The sequence below is a fragment of the Saimiri boliviensis genome, chromosome 5 (assembly GCF_048565385.1).
Source record: "Saimiri boliviensis isolate mSaiBol1 chromosome 5, mSaiBol1.pri, whole genome shotgun sequence".
In the NCBI taxonomy this organism is placed as follows: domain Eukaryota; kingdom Metazoa; phylum Chordata; class Mammalia; order Primates; family Cebidae; genus Saimiri; species Saimiri boliviensis.
This window is the reverse complement of record NC_133453.1, coordinates 31,471,273-31,496,227: the sequence shown is the minus strand read 5'-3', so window position 1 is coordinate 31,496,227 and position 24,955 is coordinate 31,471,273. Positions and strand designations below refer to the sequence as shown.

General features: G+C 35.6%; 1 protein-coding gene and 1 long non-coding RNA gene across 6 annotated transcripts in view; one reads left to right on the top strand and one right to left on the bottom strand.

The window, feature by feature from the left end:
• Positions 1-14,566, bottom strand: part of LOC141584450 (uncharacterized) — a 191,986-nt gene extending 177,420 nt beyond the window's left edge. Inside the window, exons 1-2 of the long non-coding RNA XR_012517503.1 lie at positions 14,511-14,566; positions 12,187-12,252 (exon numbers count right to left, since the gene is read on the bottom strand). This is a non-coding gene — a long non-coding RNA (uncharacterized LOC141584450). The remainder of the gene's footprint in view (positions 1-12,186; positions 12,253-14,510) is intronic.
• A 421-nt stretch (positions 14,567-14,987) lies between these two features.
• The window catches only part of MAP2 (microtubule associated protein 2), a 299,602-nt gene continuing 289,634 nt past the window's right edge, over positions 14,988-24,955 (top strand). For 4 of the 5 annotated variants that reach the window (XM_074399103.1, XM_074399100.1, XM_074399101.1 and 1 more), the window contains exon 1: positions 14,988-15,231. The gene's annotated coding sequence lies outside the window, so the exon portion shown is untranslated. Of the gene's footprint in view, positions 15,232-18,192; positions 18,289-24,955 lie in introns of all 5 variants that reach the window. The other variant, XM_074399098.1, reaches the window with a different exon arrangement.

The window sequence follows — 24,955 nt, the reverse complement described above, 5'->3', positions numbered from 1 at the left end:
CCGGCCTTGATATAAATAATTTTAAAATCCCATGGTTTTTAATTAGTTTATAAAATAAAATACATTCATATATCCTATTACGCTTAAAAACAAATTCCTTGGGTTTTTAAGTTTGCAAATGTTCTGAATTTTTCATATGAAAAAGATTAAATAAAAGCAAATGATATACAAATATGTTGATCACTGCTAAAGGTATTAGTGTTGTGGTATACTTTACTGCTTTAATTTAAAGAATAATATACCTTTAAATGCACACCATGTTTTGGAATATAGCATAATTAAAATGGCAGTAGGTTAGCAGGAGCACTATATGTGACTACAAGGCTTCTGGTACTCTTTTTTTTTATAAATCAAACTACATTTATCTCCCCATTTCTCAATCCTGTTAATTAAAAAGCAAAGACTCATTCAGAGTACCACAAAAATCACTGCAAATTATTTGGCCTCTAGATATTAGACCTTATTTTATGACCTTATCAAGCATTATAATTTTTGAATAATGACAAACTGGAAAGATTTTTATTAATTATATTGACTACTAGGGATACATGGTCATCATTTAGGTGTTTGTGTTTTGGAGTGGGGAATTGTATGGTTAGGTAAGTTTGCAAGGAAGAGAGTTTGAGAAGTTAGGAAGAGAACCCAAATGATATACAATGCATTAGAAAAATCGTATTTGTATTATAATTTATTTTTCTTTCAATTATCAGCAATATTGCTTTTGTACAAAGGAAATTAGTAGGCAGCTACTGCATGTGGTCCAGCTCAGTTGCTAGAAAGTTTTTTTTGCATTTGGGTTGTACAAAGTCTGAGCATGCTCAGTTGTGATCACCATAAGTCAGGATTGGTTTAATGCAGCACAAAAGTTCTGTTGTTTTGTTGATGGAAAAATACAAAATGTCTCAATTATTTCCATTGGCCTTGGGAAAAACTGGCTTCTGTGTCTGGAGCACTTCAAATCTATGCCTTTTCCAGCACAATTGTGTTCAAATTTTTGCCTCCCTTTCTATCAGTCAGAACAGCTCCTTCGTTTTCCAGCTAAGATACTTGGTGCTGATGATTACCCTTACTATAGTTGGCTTCTAAACACCTGACAAGACATGGAGGGGAAACTGTTTCTCTTGGCAGCTAGACATTATGGTCTTCTCTGCTTTACTTTATACAGGCTTTATAGCATTGTCACTTCACAAGAATGACTACTCCCATTTTATGTTGACTAGTACATTACTCTGCAAAGTTGGAGTTGCAGCCAAAAAAATCCTTGATAAGCGAGAAAATGTTTTTCAGACAGAATAGTCAAAAGTGCTATTTTTCACAAGGGAAGATTTATTAATTCTCTATAGCAGTGTCTCATTATTAAATGACTTCTTTTGGAGTGCTGAGTTGTACTTGCTGTGGAGGAGAACTACATCATAATGACTCATATTTGGAGAACAACTTGCTTACACATTGTAATTTAATTAATTTGGATACAGTAAATTGGCACACAGAATTCATCCCAACATCATCGTGCCATTATACACTGCAGAGGCTAAAAAACCAAAACATACACATCTCATGCTCTTATATATGGAATTCTGGAAATTATATTCTCTATTTCCTGCCATTTAGAAAAAAGTAAGGCTAGTGACTTGGCTATTGCTGCTAACAAGTACAGTTGAAGGGATATCAGACTTTTTTTTCTTTTTTTTTATTTGCATTTTAGGTTTTTGGGTACATGTGAAGAACATGCAAGATTGTTGCATAGGTACACACATGGCACTATGATTTGCTGCCTTCCTCCCCTTCGCCTATATCTGGCATTTCTCCCCATGCTATCTCTCCCCAACTCCCCACTCCCCGCTGTCCCTCCCCTATTTCCTCCCAACAGACCCCAGTGTGTAGTGCTCCCCTCCCTGTGTCCATGTGGGATATCAGATTTTTCTGCATCTGCCACTGGTTCCGTGATTGTCAGGGCAGTAGTGGTCTGAGCAAAAGCAATTTTTTGATCATTGATCTCATTTAGGACACTGTTGTTAAACTCAGTTACGGTAGTAGCTTCATGAGTTGTTGATTTCTGGTTGTCATGGAGGTAGTTGCTTTCCTGACTGACCAATCTACAAGCGTTTTCCTTATTCTCATTTGAATATCAGGCCTGAGGCCCATAATGCCACCTGTTCAGAAAACGTGTTAGTATTTTATTTACAGTATTAACGCTGTATGCTTAAAGTATTTCCAGTGGTTTTGTTTACTGCCAGGTAACTCAGAGAAAAGTATTCTTGTTTTCTCCGGATTTGACTGAAGATTAGATGATAAATATAGGCAGCAAGAAAATAGAGACCACAGACATACAACTACAAGGAACGCAAGGAACAGAATCCTGCCAACGGCTAGAAAAGCAGGAAAATGGTTTTGTCTTAGAACCTTCAATAACGAAGGCCGCTCTGCGGATAACTTGATTTTAACTCAGTAAGACCTGTTCCAGATTTATGACCTATAAACATATAAAGAAATAAATTTGTATTGTTTGTTGCAATTTTTATGTCAGAAATAGGAAACTATTTCAAGTATGTAAAAGGTATTTGACACATTTCAATATCTATGCACTATTTTTAAAATTGCTTGCAAAATAATAATATAAAAGATAATCTTTAATCTGACATAAGATGTCTACTGAAAAAGAAACTGTATAAGCATCCCACTTAATGGTAAAATGCTGAAAGCATCCTCCCTGGGATGAGAAATGAGACAAAGACGTGCAATATTATGACTTACATCCAACAGCATTCTGGAGGTTCTAGTCAGTAACAAAAGCCAAGCGAGAGAAATAAAATTTATAAAGGACTGGAGAGAAAGAATAAGATAGATAAAGCTATTGTGAATGCAACAATTGAAAAGATTCTCAGGAAAACTACCAGAATTAAAAATTGAAGTTAGACATTTTACAGGATATAAAGTCAGTATAAAATTAATTATATTTTCACATATCAGCAAGAAAAGTTAGAAAATAACATTTTTAAAGTGATACTGTTTTGAGAAAATCAAAAAATCAATACCTATGAGTTATCTCTTACAAGATATGTGATACATCTACACATAAAACATCTACACATAAAAATTTATTCAAGTATATTGAAAAAGGCCTAAACGAAGTTGTTGGATTTTCCCCAAATTACCTATACAGTCAATTTTGTGCACTAATTTCAAATTTTATATAAACATCTAGTAGTCCAAAGGTAAAAATATAAGCTTAAAAAAGAACAAACTGTTTGAGCATGTACTGTACTGATGATCAAAATGTATAATACAGCTAGAGTAATTAGGATAGTATGCTATTGTTACAAGAATAGAAAAATAGTCCAGGAGAACAAAATAGACATAAGAGAAACTGAAACATATATACTGGCCCCCGAATTATGATAAAAATCATGCTTCAATTATTGAAAAAGAAGAGTGTTTTCAATAAATGATGCTGGGTAACTTAAAAATCTATGATTAAAAAACCGACTTATACGATCAAACATTAATTTCAGGTATATGATGTATCTAAATGTAAACCCTAATCCATATACCTCCTGGAAAAATGCCTTCACAAGCTTGTGTAAGTGGAAGCCAGGTTGAACATAAGATCATAAAGATAGTAAACAACATACTATTTTAAATTTTTCACAATTATGATTACAAGGGAAATTATATTTTAAACTTAAAGGTAAGAAAAATAAGACATCAAATGTGTGGATGCAATAAAGAAGTATTTAGAGATAATTTTTATTTAATTGCTTATATTAGAACCAAATGTCACCAGAGGCTGGGAAGGCAAGTGGAGAGAGGAGGATGAAGATAAGTTGGTTAACAGGTATAAAAATACAGTTAGATAAAAGAAATAAGTTCTAGTATTTGATAGTACTGTAGAGAAATTATAGTTAACAATATTTTATATTTCAAAATAGCTAAAAGAGATGAATTGTAATGTTCCCAACACAAAGAAAAAATAAATGTTTGAGGTGATGGGTATCCTAATTGTGCTGATTTGATTGGTACACATTGCATATATGTACCAAAGTACCATATATACTCCTAAAATATGCACAACTATGATATATCAATTTTTTAAAATACAGTCAGTGCGCTGGCCCACACCTGTAATCCCAGAATTTTAGAAGGCCGAGGTGGGAGGATCGCTCGAGCCCAGGAATTTGAGAGCATGCTCGAGCCCAGGAATTTGAGAGCAGCCTGGGAAACATGGTGAGACCCTATCTCTACAAATAATGTTAAAAATCAGCTGGATGTGGTGGTATGCACACATGGTCCCATCTACTTGGGAGGTTGAGCAGGAGGACCACCTGATCCCAGGAGGTTAATGATGCAGTAAGCCTTGAGTGGGCCACCACACTCCAGCCTGAGAGACAGAATGAAACCCTGACTCAAGAAAAGAAAACAAAAAAACAACAACAAAAAATGAATGTCTAGCATCCAATAAGAAAGTACTAGTGGGGCCAAGAAGCAAGAAAATATGACTTATAACCAAGAAAAGCATTACTCAAAAGAAAAAATAAGTAAAAATGACAGAAAATATAATCAGCAAAAGGATCTTTCAAAAGCCAGTATGTGAATATATAAGTATTTAATGAAGATAGAAATGAATCAAAACAATGAAACTTCTCGACACATGTAAAATGAAAACTTAACTGTTTAAGACTAACTGCAGATCAAATGATAAGAAAAAAAATTGTGAACCTAATGATGCAATAAACTTTTTCAAAACATAAATACAGAAAGGAAAAGATTGAAAAAATTATTGAATAAGATCTCAATGACATATGAAACATTTACTGACATATGAAACATGAATAAGCAGTTTAATATGCATGTATTTTCATATTTATATACCGCATAAACATTAAATTTTTTTAAAATTGGATAGAAATTTTTGACATTTACTGAAAATTATAAATGCAAAGAATCAATACCATAAACCCCAAAGGAGAATAAATATCACAGAACACACAAATAAACACATAAGCTATATACCAAGAAATATCATAATCAAATAATTGATAAAGAAAATTATAAAAGCAGCCATTTTAAAAATTACACATTGCATGAGGAAACAACAGTGACTGCAGTCTTCTCCCTGGAAAATATGCCAGCTTGAAGACAATGGAAATATATCATCAACTTGTTGATAGAAAAAGAAAACTGTCATCTTAACAGTGTATTACCAGTGAAAGTGTAATTTAAAAGGAAAGGCAAAGTAAGAATTTAGACAATAAATTTCTGAGAAAATTTGTCATCTATAGACCTGAAATATAAGAATATTGAAATAGGTAACTACCTAGGTAAATAACAAAGACAGTACAAATGTATTTTTTGTCTGTAACTTCTTGCTCACCTTTCCAATTTGAAAAGAACTTCAAAAACAGTAATTATAAACCATGTTGATGGGAATACAATCTATAAAAATGTAATCTGTGTGGCACTAATAGAACAAATGAAAGAGTAGAAAATGGTACTATACAGAAACAAAATTTTATTATACTGTTGAACTTAAATTGGTATTAATATGAGCTATATTTCTATAAACTCAGATGTTGATTATAATACCATTGTATTGGCATCCAGTACAAATTAAGGGATAAAAATATTCAAAGAAATGACTATCAAAATGGCGCACAGGCCAAGGACAGTGGCTCATGCCTATAATCTCAACACTTTGGAAGGCCGAGGTGGAAAGAACACTTGAGTTCAGAAGTTTGAGACCAGCCTGGGCAACATAGGAACACCCACATTTCAAAAATAAATAATAATAAATAACCAAGCATGGTGGTAGGCACCTGTAGTCCCAGCTTTTGGGAGGCTAAGGAAGGATGATAACTTGAACCCAGGTGTTCAAGGCTGCAGTGAGTAATGATTGCATCATCATACTCTAGCCTGGGTGACAAAGCAAGATTCTGTCTCCAAAAAACAAAAAAGAAATAGTAAACCATAAAATACCTACTTTACAAAAAAGAAGTCAGTAACAGAACAATAGAGTAACAAAAAAAGTGATATATAGAAAATAAATAGCATCATATAGATATAGACCCTACCTTATCAGTAATTATAACATATGTAAATGGATTAAATACTTCAAACAAAAGGAAGATATTGGCAAAATTGATGATAAAAACTGTTTGATAACAATGTACTGTGTACTTAGAAATTGCTAACAGAGTAGATATGGCTTTTTCCAATACCAAAAAATAGTAAATATGTGAGATAATGCATGTATTAATTAGCTTGAATTAGCCATCCCACAATGTATACATGTATCAAAACATTCTGTTATATACCATAAACATATGCATTTTACTTACCAATTTAAAAATTAAAAATTTTTTAATTTGCCAAGAGAGACACTTTATATTTCAAAATTAATAAAATTATAAATATAAATATACAAGTAAAATCCTCAACAAACAATCCAAATCCAGTAACAGATAAAATGGGTTGTACATTATAACTAAGTTTGATTAATTGTCAGAAATGCAAAGTTGGTTTAACATGAGGAATAATTAGTTATAATAAACCAATTTAATAAAATAAGGACAAAAGCCATATCATCATCTCAATTGATGCAGAAAAGGCATTTGAGAAAATTCAACACCCTTTTATGATAAAAAAAATGTTTAACAAACTAGGATAGAAGGAAAATTCCTCAACTGATAAGGAATATTCTTGAAAAACCCACTGCTAACATCATTCTTACTGATGAATAACTGAAGCATTTACTTTGAAGATCAGGAATGATAAAAGTATGTATGCACTCACTGCTTCTATTCAATATTGTACTGAAAATTGTAGGCAGGGCAATTAGGCAAGAAATAAGGTAATAAAGACATATGTATCAAATAGGAAGACATAAACCTATATCCAGTTGCTGACATGATTTTTGAAAATAGAAAATATGAAGGATTTTTAAAAACCTATCAAAGCTTATAAATGAGTTCAGCCGTTTCCAGAATACAGGGTCAATCAAGTATATTTCCATAAACTATCAACGAACAATCCAGAATAAAATTAAGAATGCTAATCCTTTTACAATAGCGTCAAAAAGAATAAAATACTTAGGAATAAATTTAACAAAAGAAGTGTAAAGAAGTATAAGATTTGTATACTGAAATTTTTTTAAAAAAATAATAAAAACCTAAATAAATGGAAGGATACCATGTGTTTATGGAATAGAAGATTTAATAGTGTTAAAATAACAATACCCTCAAGCTGATCTATAGATTCAATGCAGTCTTTATCAAAGTTGCAACTTCCTTTTTACGTTGTTGTTGTCACAGAAACTGACTAGCTGATCCTAAAATTCATATGAAAATGCAAGGAAGCTAAAATGGCCAGAGTAGTCTTGAAAAAAAAAGCTGAAGGACTCACACTTCCCAATTTCAAAAGTTGCTACAAAATTACAGTAATTAAGACAGTCTGCTGCTGTTATATAAATAGACACATGACTCAGTGGAATAGAAATGAGAGTCCAGAAACAAACCCTCACAGTTTTGGTCTGATTTTAAAGAGTATGCCATGACAAATCAATAGGGGAAAGAATGATCTTCAACAAATGGTGCTGGGACAACTGGTTACCCATATGCAAAAGTTGAAGTTGGACTTGTATCTCATATTGTACAAAAAAAACCTCAAAATGAAATAAGAACCTAAATGTAGAAACTAAAACTATAAAACTCCTAGAAGGAAAAGGTATATCTCATGACCTTAAATTAGGCAATGCTATTTTAGAAATAACATCAAAAGTACAAGCAATCAAAGAAAAAAGTATGAATTGGACTTTATAAAAATTTTAAAACTCTTATTATAATGCAGTGAATCAAGAAAGTGAAAAAGAGAATTCATAGAATCAGAGAAAATATTTGCAAATCATATGTCTGTTAAAGGATTGGTATCCAAAATGTGTAAATAACACTAGCAATAAAACTATAGATAACCCAATTTTTTAAATAGGCAAAGGATAGACAATTTTTCACATAAAATATATAAGTGGCCAATAAGCACATGAAGACATGCTCAACATTATTAGTCATTAAGAATATACAAACCCAAATCACAATGACGCACCACTTCACACCCACTAGAATAGCTATAAACAAACAATAACAAGAGTTGATGAGAATGTGAAGTTGAAACCTTCATGCATTGCTCATGGAAATGTAAAATGTTCATTTGCTTTGGGAAAAAGTTTAGCAATTACTCAAATTGTTAAAAATATAATTAAGATATAACCCAGCAATTTCATGCCTAGGTATATTCACAAAAGAATTGAGAATGTCCATAAAAATACTTGTATACTGATGTGCTTAGCAGCACAATTCACAAGAGCCAACAAGTAGAAACCACCCAAATGTCCATCAACTGTGTTTATCAACAGATAAACAGAAGTGTTGTGGCCATGCAAAGGACTATAATTGAATCATAAAAAAGAAATGATTATATATATATATTCACACATATACATATACATATATATGTATATATATATACATATATATAAAACCTTGGTTATATATATATATGTGTGCATATATATATATATATATATATATATATATAAAACCTTGGTTATAAATATATGTATATATACCATAGCTTCTTTGTCACAAATCAATTGATTTTATTATATATATATTATATATATATATATATATATACACACACACACACACACACACCATAGCATCTTTGTCACAAATCAATTGGTTTTCTATAGACATATATTTATATAACCAATTGATTGGTTTTATATATAGAGAGAGAGATAAATATAGATATCAGTTGTTCCAGAATTATTTTGTTAAAAGGCCATCCTTTCCTCATTAAATTACCATATATATATATATACATATATATATATATATGGTAATTTTATATATGGAATTTTAATTCATCCTCCAGTGATGAATTAAAATTCCTTTTGTTTCATGTCCTCAAGAGCATTTGATGTTGTCATATATATATATGTCTGTTCCTGAACTCTGCTATGTCATCGATTCTTATACCAATTTCACATTTTATACATACATAAAACCAATGGATTTGTGACAAAGATGCTATGGTAATTAATGAGGAAAGGATGGTCTTTTCACAAAATAATTCTGGAACAAAGGATATCTATATGGAAAAAATCAGTAATACCTTATTTCATATCTACTAATTTGAAATAGTTCATAGAAATTAAAACTATCAAATTTCTAGAAGAGAACAGAGAAAAAGCAGCCCTGTAGTAGATAAAAGATTACTTAGATATGACCAAAAAAACACAAAGCATAAAAAGAAAATTTGATTGAGGAAATGGGACTTTAACAAACTTAAAGGAGTTTGTACTTCCAAAAATGACATTTAGAAAATGAAATGCAAACAAAAAACTGGAGGAAAATATTTTCAAAATATATTCTTCATAGATATATTGCATTCAGAATATATAAAAAACACTTTATAAGCTTTCTTTGTATATTGGAAGATAAACAACCCAATTAAAAATTAGCAAAATATTAGAACAGACATTTCACAACACAAAACATGATACAAGAAGGACAAATAAGAACACAGAGACATACTGGCATCATTATTCATCAGAGTTCTTCTCAATAATTTTAGTTTTTCTGCTGAAAGTTTCCATTTTTTTACTTATATTTCCTTTAATTGAGTATATTTATAGTAGCTGATTTTAGCCCTTTTCTATTAATTCCAACATCTGAATCATCTAAAAATTAATTTCTGTTGATTGTCTTTTCTCTTGAGACTGGGCCACACTTCCCCAGTTCTTTGAATGTTGAATAACTTTGGGTGGTATCCTGATGTTAAGTTGTGAAAACTCTGGATTTTGCTACATTACTCCAGTGTTTAAGTTTTTGTTTTAGTACTCATTCAATTTGCTAGATTTACATTGCAACATCTGTCACTTGGGTAGCAACTCAAACCTCAGTTCAGTATTTGGTTACTGTTTTTGATTTGTTTTGTTTTTAATCTTTAGCTGGGAAGCATTGAATCTGTTCCATACACACATGATTCAGGGATAAAGTGGAGATTTCTATGTATATTATACCTAGAATTTGGACTATTCCAGCATCTCTGTTCTTGTCAATTTTCCTCTTTTGCTTTCCATTTCAGGACATTGCACAAACTCTATACTCTAGGAAAACTGTAATTTTTCTGAATGTTTGCCCCTGGCAGTATTGTGTGCAATCTGCTCTCAAGCTAAAAGGCACTGAATGTCCCATTCCTTTTCCCAAGTGTTGATTCCCCTTTATGCCTGCTTTGTTAACATGCTAGTGCTTTCTGGTTTTGGTTGTTTTCCTCCTACAGGAGATGTTATGTGAGGGATGGTAAGATCTAGTAAAAGCCTACTCAGCAGTACTGAAAACTTATACTTCAGTAGCTTCTTATAATGTTAAGCATATGTCTACTATTAGACCCAGAAATTTCACTCTTGGGTATGTGACTAAAAGAAACAACAACATATCCACACACACAAAAATCTTATTTAGAAGTTCATAACAACCTTATTACTAACAAGCAGAAACTGAAAATAACGCAAAATGTCAATTAATTAGAAAATGGGTATACAAAATATGGTATATCCATGCAACGAAATACTACTGAACCATAAAAAGGAATAAACTGCAGATAACTTACAAAATAAAGGATACATCTCAAAAGTAATGTGTGTGCAAAAGAAACCAGATATAGAATAGCATATATTGTCTGAATCCTTTTACAGGAATTCCAAGAATATGCAAAGTAAACCTACAGAGAAACAAAATCAAGTGTAGTTACCTCTATGGGTTGGGGCTGAAGGTGTAGATTGAATATTTCTGATCTGTGCTTTTAATTGAATTTTAATTTAATATACCTCAACAAATTTTTTTGAACAGAATGATACATTATAGTCCAGAAGAAGTTAATGGTAATTTTATCACCTGTTCACTGAAATAGGCATAAAATTGAAAATGGGAGAGCATACTACTAAAACTCATTTTTAAATTTTAAAGCCATTTCAATGTTTTTTGTTTTTTGGGGTTTTTTTTGAGACAGAGTCTCATACTGTCACCTGGGCTGGAGTGCAATGGCGTGATCTCAGCTCATTGCAACCACTGCCTCCTGGGTTCATGCAATTCTCCTGCCTCAGCCTCCTTAGTAGCTGGGATTGCAAGCACATACCACCACACTGGCCTAATTTTTAAAAATTTTTAGTAGAGATGGGGTTTCACTACATTGGCCAGGCTGGTCTCCAACTCTTGACCTCAGGTGATGCGCCTACGTCAGCCTTCCAAAGTGCTGGGATTACAGGAAACTTTTGAAACATTATAAAAATTTTAATAGATGTGCCTCTAGTCATCCATAGAAAAAAGGTCAAGAAATGAAAAACAAAACCAAAAAGCCCATTTCATGCACAGAAGGTAAAAGACTTACAAGTGTCTGCTCTTCAGGGTCACACCTGCCTCTTGCATCCACATCTTTTGTATCATGGGTTGTACGTTGTATCAGCATTATTTGTGTATGTATAAACCTTGCTCATTGTTTCTCTAGGGGCCACTTAATTAATGCTCATCCATTTAATAAGCAAATGCCCAGCTGAGCTGTAATTTCTCATAGATTTATAAAACTAAAAGTGACCTTAGATGGCATGTGGTTGAGGCTCCTCATTTGCTAATAAAAATATTGAGGTTCAAAATGGTAGGGAGAATGACCCAAGGTCACACAAGCAAGTGACAGCAGATATGGGCCCTCAGATCTGAGATGCAGTCTGGTGCTCTTAACACGATGCAGTACAACCTCCTCAATGGCTCACCTACTTTTTGACTCTGTGGAGAGAAGGTTTTATTACTTCCTATATACAAGTAGACCTTTCTCTAATCAGTAGAAATACATTTATTCTGATGGTTTTCTGAGAAACTGTCCCTGAGAAAAGTATATGGTTGTTTACGTACATAATCTTCTAGGCCAAAGAAATACAAATCAAGAATTTAGCCTGAAGATAGGATAAATAATTGTGGAAATCAATATTGGCAGTTCTTTCTGTATCTGTGGCTTACTTTTTGGAGTCCAGTACTGTATTACTGAAGGCTTCTTCAGTTGCAAATGACAGGAATACAAATACAGCAAGCTTAGAAAATAGACGAAAATCTATTGGTTCGAAAATCGTATTTTTACCTTGAGATGTAGCAGGATCCACGGAGTCTTTCAAGGGCTCTTTCTCCATCTCTCAGCATTGCTTTTCTACATGGAAGGAAAGATAGTCACTGACAACTCTATACCTGTATCCATCTGATTCACTATTGTTCATATGACACATCTCATGAAAAAAAAAAAAAAAAAACCCAGACTGGAAATATTTGGGACATATGACCACCCTGAATCAATCACTATACTTGAGGAGAACAGGTTCTATTCAGACTTAGCCAGGGTCACAATGTTCACCTCCAAGAAAGAGAAGAGAGGCACACATTTTACTAGCACATCAGGAATCATAATATGAAAAAGATGGTTCCTCTAAGGAAGGGATGGTTTGTGGAGGAAAAAAACAAGTTCACTTCGACACAAAGTCTCCCTCATTAAACTAGAAGCCTAAACACATGCGATCCCCTCCTAAAGTTGTTTGACATCCCAGGGCACTGACTCCTGCAAACTATATTTCTTAGGCAGCTTTGTCAACTGACTTCCTTCTAGGTTCACCCAATGACAGGATTTTGAAATACAGGTTGAAGGAGAGCCACAGCATTTCTTTTCACTCTCAGCTTTCGAAGGCCCCTCCAGCATTATCTGTCTCCAAGTAGGCATCTCCACTGTGGTTTCAGTCCCCTTAAAGCAGCTTCCGCTCCTCACTCCTGGTAAACCCTCTTCTATAGCACTCCCCAGCCTGAGAGTGATATTACTTTGCTAGTAGTAAGTATCATTATGTTGCCTCATCATTCCCTATTTGGCTTTTCAGTCGTTTGAACCCTTTTTAATTGGTTCCCCATTAAAGTCTCTCTACTGAATTAAAACATATAGATATTATTTTTCTGACAGAACTCTAAGATGTGTTTTGAGAGGAGGCATTTTCTCCCAAATACGGACCAGGTTCCCCAAAGAGAAAAACCGTTAGAGTTTGGCTGACTCGGCTACTCTTAAAGTGGAGGTGAAAAAACACTGTACTTCAAAGGATTGGAGAGAAAATCTCTTCTTTTAACAGCTGTTTTTTAGAGACAGAGTCTCACTCTGTCACCCAGGCTGTAGTGCAGTGGTGTAATCATAAATCACTGCACCCTTAAACTTCTGGCTTCAAGCAATCCTCCCTCCTTAGCTGCTGTGATTACAGATGTGAGCCACCGCTCCTGGCCCTAGAAAATTACTCGCAATGAGCACCTGCACCTGCATGCCAGATCATGAATTTCAGCTGGTAACACTCTGGTAGGATGCCTACTCCCTCCTCCCATCCACGTATTGTCTATGATTTCCTAGTTTCCTAAGACCTCCTTCTTCTCAATCAGGCCATCTGCCAAGGAGGAGCATCAAGTCCTCCAAGCTCCCAGCTCCTGGGTGTGACTGGATACTTCCATCCTCACTGCAGGCGTCACTGGCTCATGGTATGAAGCCGAGCAGGGGAGGCAGGACACAGAGCGCCAGGTGTGACTGGTGAGGCCAGGCTTTCACAGCTTCCTCTGTGATGGTTTCTAATCCCTGCAGGCTCCCATCACTGGGTCTCTTTTTCCAACTGAAAATGGAGGAAATTAGACCAACTGCCTAAAAAATCAAGTCTCATGTTCTAGGTTCTAAGATTCTATGGTTAATTTAAGTGACAGAAGCACATCATGGCTGCTGTTTCATCAGCACTGTGAAGACTGTACAAGCCGCACCTCAGTATCTTGGCTGACCTTGAAAACACCTTGTCAGTACTTGATGCAGACACTCAAAGCAATTCTAAGTTGCATCTTACTTTTCTTACTTAGAATAAAAAGCTGATTTTGATGATGCTCTTTGATCATGCTATCTGATTATGAGGATTCCATGGTAAAGAATCATTTGTTTTCTCAGTTGGTCATTTCACTTTCAAAAGTTTTTAAGAGGTAATTATTTTTTAATGGTAATATTTCAAGGTCAACATTTTCTGTGCTAATTCATTGTATTTGTATCATCCTTCAAAGATCCTTCATAATCATTATCTTAAGAATTGGACTGTCATAACACATGAATACACTGAGGGTTAGATTAAGTGAACTGTCTCTAAAGCAGACGTCTGGATCTAGAATGTAATAACCATAAAGGGAGGGGATCTTTTTTCTTAGGGTTGAGGGAAAGGTCTGTTTTATTCACCGATGTTTATAGTGATTAGAAGAGTGCTTGACACATAGTAGGTGACTCAATAAATGAGTGAATCTAATTAGTGACAGAGCTGGGTCTAGCATTCTCTACTCCCTCGGCCATTGCTCCTTTAGTGCAAGATTGCTGGTCTATGTTCTCGAGCCCCACATTTCCTTTGTGGTTCCTGGACGCACCTGTGGTTGGGTTTGTGAGGCGAGGCCAGTGAGCTTTCCTGGCGAGGGTCCTCTGGCTCCCCCCCCCCCGCCTCACAGCGACACAGGGGAGGAAAGCAGGGTGTCCGTGGGGGGTGCTCCCGAGAGACTAAGGCTGCTGCCCCCGATTTCCCAAGGACGCCAGTGAGGGAGGCCCGCGGGTCCCGCCACCGGGCGCCGGCCTCACTTCCCCTCGGGAAGGGACCCGGCCTCTGGAGAAGGCCCTGGCCGCGGTCGGGCAGGGCTCTCCGCGGCTCCTACCTCGCGGTCCCCGCCTAGCGGCGGGCGGCTGCTTGCAGGAAGCGGGGCGGCCGCGCTCCCCCTCCCGAACACTGCGGCGGCGGCAGCGCCAGCCCCGCCGCGGCCGCCCCCGGGCTCGCGGAGTCGGACGGGACCTGCGCGGGGCGGGGAGGAAGGGCCGGGGCGGGGCGGGGCGGCTGCGCGGGGAGCCGGGCGGGGGCGCCGCGCTCAGACTGGGGCGGGCGCTCGGGCTGCGCGGGCTCTGGGCAGCAGCAGCAGCAGCAGCAGCATCCTCTCTTCCTTCACTTCCCTTCCGCCTCTTTCTCTTCCTTCTCCTTCTTCCCTTCCCCCCACTCCCCTTTCTTCCCCTAACCCGTCCACCCCTCTGCTTCTTCTCCGGAGGGCGCTAAGGCCGTCAGCGGTGGCCGTCGCGACCGCGGGTGCATCCAGTTTCTGCGCCCAGGTAAGAGACGGTCCCCACCTCTGGCTCTATGGAGGGCGCCTCTCCTTCTGCCTTGGTCTCTGCATAGAAAGAGGTGGGAGTGGGGAGGGGTTGTGTCTCGTCTTCGGGGACTCGGAGTTGGTCGAGCTGGCCAGCCGTGCACCTGGCGGAAGCTTTGGGCCTGGCCTCTCCAGGTGTCACTGCGGGGCAGGGGGCCGGGCGCTGCTGGTACCTGAGCCCTGGCTTCGTACAAGAGCGAGTGACCTTATTAGGTACCACTTTGAAACGACTGAAAATTTACCTCAGGTTAGAATACGTGTGTCGAAAGCCAGTATTACCTGAGCTGTAGAAAGAAGGGGAGTGGATTCTACAAAAATAGTGGAAAAAAGGAATTCGAGGTAGGGGATTTTTTGTTTTGTTCTGTTCATGCAGCTGCAGAGAACTGCACACTGACCAGTGAGTGAGGGAAACCTTGTCCATTTCAAATCATGTTTCTCTGTAATTTCTCCAGAAACAGCTGGGAGAGGAGAACTGATATTTATAATTTTAGGAAAATGAAAAAAATCAATGTCTGGTGGTGCTGGAGGGCAGGGCACGAACAAATGAGTCTGGTTAAGCTTCTACACAGTGGTTTTTCTTTTTAAACGACGGGGGTGGACATCTGAATCTACAGTACCTCTATTCTTTTCTTCTTTTTCTTTTTAAAAGGCTTTTTTGGTGGGGAGAGAGGGACTGCAGTGCTAGCTGCCATCCTTCCCCCACCTCGTCTTTTGTTTAAGGATGGAAATTTCAAGAAAGAGTGTGTGGGGGGCTATGAGTGGGGAGGTGTATATTTGGGTGTGTATCGGGGGAGGGGTAGCAAAGGGGTTGGGGTCAGATAAAAACATCCTTGAAAACTGGAAATTAATGTTATTCTGCTTGATTTGCATCGGGGCTTCAGGATTTCGTCAGAAAATAAAAAGCTTTCATTAGCAACAAGCCCGTTTGTGACAATTGCTGTGTGCCATCTGTTGTAAGCCATTAGCACAATGCTTCCAGGACATAGACCCTTTAAAATTAAGTCAGTGTAAAGGGTTTTGTTTAAATGCATAAACATACAAGTATGCACACAAATGTATAATACACTACATACATGTTACAAAAGGAAATAGGTACTTTAAAGACTAATTTTTAAGAATTATCTTTGAGGGTTTGGAAATTATGTTGTGAATAAAATCTGTGGTGCAAAACAAAAAAATATTGTTGGGTGGTATATAATTTTGGGTGTGAGGCAAAGGGATTGATGACTGTTGGTAAGGAACTAACTTAAAGATGTAATTTATTTTAAAATGATCAGTCTAGAAAAGATGCTTGCAAACTGAAATTGAGGTTTGCAGCCACAGTGAGGCGATGGAGAACAAAGCCTTTTATGTGAGCCACATTATGCAAAATGTCCCATGCATGAGCTGCAGGTACCAGCCCAGTTCAAAAGCATAGTTCTTTCACTATGTCGTTTCACTGTGGACAATTATGATTTTTTTTGGCAGTCAAAATAGATTGAATAAATAGAATCCCTTTTAATTTTATGCCCAAGTACAGCCTGCCATCAGAATATAACACAAAACAGCCCTTTAACTGGGCAATAGGTATTTGTACTTTAGTAGAAATCCTTATGAATTTGCAAATCATGGATGTTCCAAAAGCCCCAGCCCCATGCACACAAAGAATCCTTTCTTCAAAAAAAGAGGCATTTTTTTTTTCATTCAGTAAGGATTATGATATTTGTGTGTGTGTGTGCTTGTATGTATATTTGTTGATTTCCCGGTAATGTAATCTGATTATCATAGGTTTACACTGCAGTCATGATTTGTATATTATCAGAACCATTGTGGCTTTAGAATCAGTAGTACATGCTATTTATCTGTGGTTTATTTAAATTTTTGATATTTTACAATTTGCTACAATATTACTTAATGTCTAAAGTTTTTTCTTTTTTAACCATAAGTAGAAAATTGCTTAAGACACATCTGAAGATCTAAGTAATTTAAAAATAGAACTTCCTTTTACAAAATAATGTTTTAGTTATATTAATTTTTATTTTATTTGTCTCTCTTCTCTCTTTCCCCCGCCCCGTTTTCTTACCAAATAGCCTGTTTTTTTTTGGCTGCTTTAGTCTTCTAGTTATGTCTAGACTGCCATAGGAAGGCTCGTGTTCTCAACAATTTTGAATTTAGGATTGTTCATTCTCTGCAGCACCTCTCAGGATGACTTGTTTACAGTGCCTTCTCAGGGAGGAGGGAGGGAAAGAATGTGCTGAAAGAGCATGACCCAGTGAAACTGGCACAGCCATTACCTCATCCTAGTAGGTACTTCAGATTCATTGAGAGAGCAGGCATCCTCTCAGTGGAAACCGAACACCAGGAGCACACCCATCTCAGGGCAAAAGCCTTTCTCTTCCCATAGCAGCCTCTACTAATGTCCTTCCGCTGAGGTTAAAGAGATATTTTCTCTTTTATATATTCCTTTTCAGGGATCTTGAACTTAGCCAGAAATATGTAGCCAGAAATGAAACTTGGCACAGAATCCTCTAAGCTTGAAGGAATAATTTCATTCCTTTACCCCTTTTGGTTTAAACCAGTTTGCAAATTCTCTAAACATTAGAAGGGAAAAGGAAGAAAAATGTTGGTGTATTTTTGTGTATTTTCTTATCACACACACACACACACTCACACACACATGCACACACACACATATTTTGTATTGAATTTTACTAGCAGTTAGATAACAGACTGGACTAGTGTGCTTTTAACAAATATAGTTGCACTGTTAGCATTTAAAATTAAATTGTTACTACATTTACTTATAGGACAATAGGTACATCTTCCAATGATTCATTGATGTTCTTGTGAGACTGAACATATGAAATTGACTTGGAGATTTTCGTATTCAAGTTGATAACTCTGATTATTGAATTCTTTTCAATACTTAATTTCCTCTTAACAGATTAAGATAAAGAATCTGAAATAACAGTTACAGTAGAAGATAACACCACCCCCTGATCAATGCTATCCTTCTTAATGCTAAAAGTAGTCACTTTGGGTAAGTCTTTAGTAAATGCATGAACCTGAGGATAACAGTTTTGAAACAATCTCAAATTTTTTTGCCTCTGTTATAGTTGAGTTAAAGATGATAATAAAGTCTTTGAGTCATATCTGATTCTCTCAGATATATTAAATCTTTTTCTACTTTAAATCTCTTCACTATTGCCATTGCCTTTACTCAATCTAGACCTTTTCAGGAAGGGGCTGTATTTTGATCATTTCACCATTTTTTCCCCTCCTTTCACACCATTCTTTTTAATTTGATATTTGGATGTTAGACTTAGTATTCTCTATATATTTTGGTTTCAGTAATGTTATGCTCTCGATACAAATTTGGCCTTTTCTTTATGAAGAGCACTTATTACCATTTATGTATTTATTTATTCATTGTGAGGAACAACTTTTGATATTCTCAATTATTGATTGCAGAAAATGATTCTAGGTACCAAAAGCAGTTAAAGGACTAGAAATCAATATATAGTACACAAAAGGCCAAAGTCAAAGGAGAGGGTTTGTATGGAGGTTTGGGTGGATGGGTATAGAAGAAGATGTGAAATGAAAGCGAATTCTCAGCTATTAATAGCTGTGCATGTAGGGTAGAGGTGAGCCTTTGTCTAAGAGGGTGAAGAAGCAAGAAATGTTTTGTTTTTCTGTTTCAACATATTTTGTCCCCATCCCTCCCCTGTCATTTCTTTGAACTAAGGCCATGATGCTTCCTTGGAAAAATTGTACAGTATGCTTATTGAAAGTAGTTTTACAGTAAATTAGGTGAATTCAGAACTTTTTAATGATGTAAACACAATAAGATGAGTTTTTATGAAAAACACTTTGGGTCCAATCTTTAATCTTTCCTGTTCAAGACATAAACTTTCCTTTTAATGATAGTATTTTAACTGTAATACATTTTACTTAAACATTTTAGTAAAATTCTATGGAAAGTTAGACAAAATAAAGAACTCAGGATCCTCTTTCAGTCTATTGTTAGGTTTGTACTGTGGAAGTTGGGGGAAGTTTTAGACAATTTGTTTTCCATTAAAAACACACACCAGAGGGGGCAAATTTCTATTTTTTTTTCTTTTTATTATGTTAATGAGCCTTTTAGAGCAAGTAAATTACCTTTAAGTTCACACAGCTGGGCTTTTTTCTTTCCATCTTTGTTGTCTTCTTTCCTTTCTCCCCTTTTCCTTTACTTCTTTTCTTTTTTCCTTAGATTACTCCTTCCTTTTAATTTGTATTGGCAAAATAATCATTCATCTTTAGAAAATGAAATTATAGCCTGATATTCTTATTGAAATTTATTTTTCATTATATCTGTATTTCTCATTTAACATGAAGTTTTATGCTAGCCTCCTTCTCAAGGCTCCGTCTCTATTTTGATCCTTTCTTTGAAATTTGCTTTCATATCCCCTAGGCTTCAATAGTTTTTTTTCCTTATATACCAATCTTCTATAATGCCTTTCTACCTCAAAAAGGCCTCTAAAAATCAGAAAGAAAAGGTACTACCCTGTTTCTTCCCATTAGTTTGTATTCAAGTTTCTTCAGTTCCCTTAGGTTATAGATAGTTGCTCTCCTCAGTGTGTCCGCATCAGCTGCCTTTGAATTACTTTAAAGAAAATTTTCAGACCCGGAATAGTACATCCATACAGCGAATTCTTTTTCAAACTAAAAAATTTGGTTAGTCAACTGACTTTTGATTATTTTATGCATCAGACATTATAAAACATGGTTCAACTAGTTTTTTTTTTTTTAATTTAACTAGTAAAGTTATTATGTGCCAGGCAGTCCATTGTCTTTATTTTAAGTTAGCTGGCTGATTCCACTAATGTATACCTATAAAGTGGAGTACGAACTTCCCTATGAGCAGTCAGTAAGTGTTGAACTAAATTAATTTTAAGTAAAATATTCCTAATTACATTTTTCTGTATAGTGTAGTCATTAGCCATGTTAATCTACCTCCAAGTGACCATAAAATACAGTGCTTGAGTATCATGAGTAAATTTTATCACTTAACTGTCTAGGTCTTTTATAGTTAAAGCAAACTCATGTAAATATACAAGTGGACTCTATTTGAGACAAAACAATCATTTCAATATGAACCCTTTACATTTATTTAAGTAGTAATGGATTTTAGATGGCTGCTGCACTGTATTATATCAATGTAAAAGTACAACATTGTGTTGTTAATGCATGACACTGAAATTCTATAATGAATTGATATGAGAAAGTGTTTATCAATTTTAAAGTGAATAATATGGTATCATTTTTATTGGTATTAAAGCAATTACATAATGCTTAGCTTTGAAATTTTACTGTTTTCTTTGGATATTGTACCTCTCAAATTTGTAATTTAGTCTTCACTTAAGAGTTTACCTTTTTGAGCAAAATAATGTATTAAACAATAGGCTGCCAGTTTTTTATTGTTGTTTATATTATACACTGCATTCTTTTGGCCCACTTTGAAAAATGAGCAAAATAGTTTTTAGGATTCAGTTATTCATTCTTTTTATCTTAATAGGTCATCTAGTATAGCCAGGAAAATATTTGATTCTTTAAGTTGCTACATACACTTATTTATTGTTTGAACACAATTTGCACTCTGTAGCGTACAATTTCTTTCTTTCTTTCTTTCTTTTTTTTTTGAGAGGGAGTCTCACTCTGTTGCCAGGCTAGAGTACAGTAGTGGGATCTCGGCTCACTGCAACCACCACCTCCTGGGTTCAAGCAGTACTCCTACCTCAGCCTCCCGAGTAGCTGGGACTATGGGCATGTGTCACCACACCCAGCTGATTTTTTTTATTTTTAGTAGAGACAGGGTTTCACCATGTTGGCCAGGATAGTCTTGATCTCTTAGCCTTGTGATCTGCCTGCCTTGGCCTCCCAAAGTGATGGGATTACAGTCATGAGCCACTGTGCCTGGCCCCACAATTTCTTTACTTAGTGGATGAGAACATGGAATTATAATACCAGTAACAACTTCTCAGCCTGCTAATTTTGTCTACCTTGTGTTTCACAAGGGCTAACATGATGGTGGCAGTGGTGGTATTTGCGAGTTTGTGTATAATTACTTTTTAAGATAGAGTTAGACTTTTCTGTATTTGCTGTTTTCATAGGTGAAATAAATTACTATGCAACCAGTTGATTCCACATGAGAGCAATTGGCATTAAATACAATTTAATAGGAAAAATAATGACCAAGTATTTATTAATGAAATCAAATTAAATAAATTTTAAACTATTACTGTGTTTTTCTATTTGGATTAATATAGTCCAGATTGCATTGTTCATTATTGAAATCAAATGGTAAAGCTAAATGTTGTGCTCAAAATTAGAACATCTCCATGTTGATCAAAAAGTCCTAAGTTGAAATACTGGCTATTTAAATTTATCTTTTAAGAATTTCAGGCGACACTGCTTTTACATGGAAAATGCACCTTATCTTAACTTAAACATCAGAAACCAGGACTGATGGAACTTTCAATAATTTTGCTGCTAAGAAAATATAAAATACTAAGCATCTACTGAAAACTGAATCTCTTATGAAACAATCAAGTGACTGTGATCTAGGATTTATTGAAATGAGCTTTAGCCTCTGTATCTCAGACTAAAGTTTTGCCTTATTCAGGATGAAAATATTATAGAGCACTAAGTGGCCTTTGGTGAAACTGAGCAGTTTTTTTCATTGGTTTAAGTTCATTTCGCTTTAAAACTCAGTCACAAATTTCATGGTTTTTTGTTTTGCTTTGTTTTGTTTGTTGTTACTTTTGTCTTCAGTAGGACCATATTGAGAGTGGTCAATATCAAAACTGGCAATATGAAGCTTTGTGCAATCCTGGTCATTCTTACTGCTGTATTTGGCCCCTTCCCAAATGGTATCATGAGGGTTTTCATAGGAATCTAAAGTTCTCCATTAAAAAAAATGTTATTTAAAATGGATAGACTGATTTTGAATAAACTAATTTTCTTTTGCTCCCTAACATATTTATAATTTATATAATGGAATAGCTTCTTGTAGTCCTGTTAATTACTGACTTAGAAGGACTGTGTGTTAACATATCTGGAAATATTTAAAATGCTATTAAATGCATTCTTTTTATAATTAGTTATTTATTTTTTTACATTTACAAATGAGAGTTACAAATATATTCTTTATTTCTGTGCCTCTGTCCCATCACTGAAGAGGCACCAATTCTTAAGACTTGCTCCTCATATATGAATTAGAGGATGTTTGAAAGGATAGAGAGACTGTCAAGAGCAAATGTTGTGAATCTGTGGAGTACATATAAGTAAACTGGGACAGTGAGCATTTAAGTGACTTTCCTTACCTAGTTAGTAGTGGAAACAGGCCTAAGACTCAGTAATTCAGGCTCACACTCAGTGCTTAGTAAGAGGTGTCACTGAAGATTCCTCTCATTCTGACTGCCATTCCCAATTCTGATTATATTTCTGTTCTCTGAGCTAAGGGTGGAGTGAGGTGGCAGTGATACCTGCCCAAATTTGTGACTCAACTGTGACTTTGACATGCATATAAAAGAGGGAGGGGCTCGGAATTCTAGGGTCATTCCAACCAGCTACATGCCAGCTACACTACTGTAAGCGTTGAGACTAAATCTGATCCAGGAAACACTTACAAAGCTACTGCTCCAGGGCCATTCCTGTGGTTTGGATCTCTCCGGATAGTAGTTTAAACTCTGGGGATGTGTGCCCAGACTTGGAAAGCCAACGAGATTTTCTGTGAGTTTGAACTATCCATACTGATGCCTCCAGATTGATTGAGCCTGTGTTAAAACTTGGCTCAACATATAAGAGGAATCCAACAAAAATAGGCAGGTTGAAACTTTCTCATCTACACTTCCATGAAATTTTCTTTAAAATTGCTTTCCTTTTGCATTTCCCCCAGATTTAACATTTTTAGCTAGGACGAAGTGAGCTAGAAAGGCAGTGGGCCTCTGTGTTTGAGCCTGTTTCCAACTTACCTTCCTACTCTTGTGCGCCTTCCTGTTTCTCTGCCTACAGTGCTCTATTCCTCCGAGTTTTCTGGTTTTGTTTTGTTTTGCTTTGCTTTTTCAAAGATTGCAAATCAAATGAGAATTGGGTGTTGCTGTGGTTACTGTGTTCAGCAGAGCTTCACCTGCACCCATGTTACGTAAGCATTATAGAGCCTTTAGTTGACAAATACTTGAAAAGCATGAAGAGCATCTTGAAGGAAAGAAATTAAGTAGAAATTGTGCTTAAATATTCAAGGAGAAATGTATTCCTGGTCACTGAAAACTGAAACTATACCACTAACGAGAGATTGAAGGATTTCTAATGCCACCTTTCTGTTAGAAAATTCCTTGTAGTGTGTCTTAATTCTGCAGATGAACATGTCTAATCATTCATCAGAATCAGAGTGACTGAGTGACTGTTTTATCACTGAGTAGATAGAACAGACTTCCTTATAATTTCCATATAAATTGATGAGAAAATGAGTTGTACATATTGTCTTCCTCTGAAGTGTCTTTATTTAGCATGGGAATTTAAAAAAAAAAACCTTAATTGTATATGAAGAGTTAACAAATATAAATGCAGATCTTTTAAAGTGAATTATTTCATACCCTTTTTAGTTTATTTTGTTTGATGTTCTGAAAATTTAAATAATCTGTAAAGAATTAAAATAATGCCTTTTAGAAAATGCTGTTCTTACTTGGGAGGGATTCACTCCCTGTTTCTCTTCTACTTGAATATCAGGCTAGTGTGTCTTTTCTTAGATCATAGCCCATGGTTCATTCATTTATTTATTTAACAAATAATTACTGGGTTCCTGATATATAGTAGACACTTTTCTGAATGTGGAGAATGTCAGAACAAACCATATAAATTCCTGTCCTCATGGAGCTAACATTCTAGCAGCAGGAGACAGAAATTAACAAGTAAAATAATAAATAAACATTTCAGACACAAAATGCTATGGGGAATATACAATAAACATACATAATAGAGCTTCTCTGTGGTGGGATAGATTGCCTTTGGAGGCATGAATAATGAGAAGTAGCCAGCCATAGGAGTATCTGGAAGAATAGCTTTCAAGTGAGAAAGAATAACCTCAAAGCAGGAAGAAACTTGGTATATTTGGGAAACAGAAAGACCAATAGTGCTGGAGTTGAGTGAACATGGTAAAGGATATTGGGACAGTTAGGTAAGAACAGAAGGCAAGTACCAGCCCACATTGGTCCTTTCGACCCTGATAAAGAGTTTGTCTTTTATTTAACTGGCACTACACTCTAATGTTTGAGGTTGTAAAAGAATTTTTTTAAGACTCTCATAAAAGCTTTCAAAGATTAATTATATCTTCTAAATCCCTCTAGATATATCTGTATCTTATTCACTAATGTGTTAAATCACAAGAGAGAAATAATTTAGAAAATCAGATATCGATGGTAGAAACAAGAGTAGACTTTTGGTAAGCTATTCTTATCTAATGCTATAATATAACTCAAATTGTGTATTTTTTTGGCTGTTGGAGAATTACATGCATAATTAATTTTAATCACTTGTAGTCTTTTTTGTATCCCAAACTAAGCTTTTCAAAGCAATCTAAGCAGAAAAGTACAAATTCATGCTTGAGGAAAGTAGTCAAAAAAATGATTCCATTCTCAATATGAATGTGTCCTTTGGCTATTTCCCCA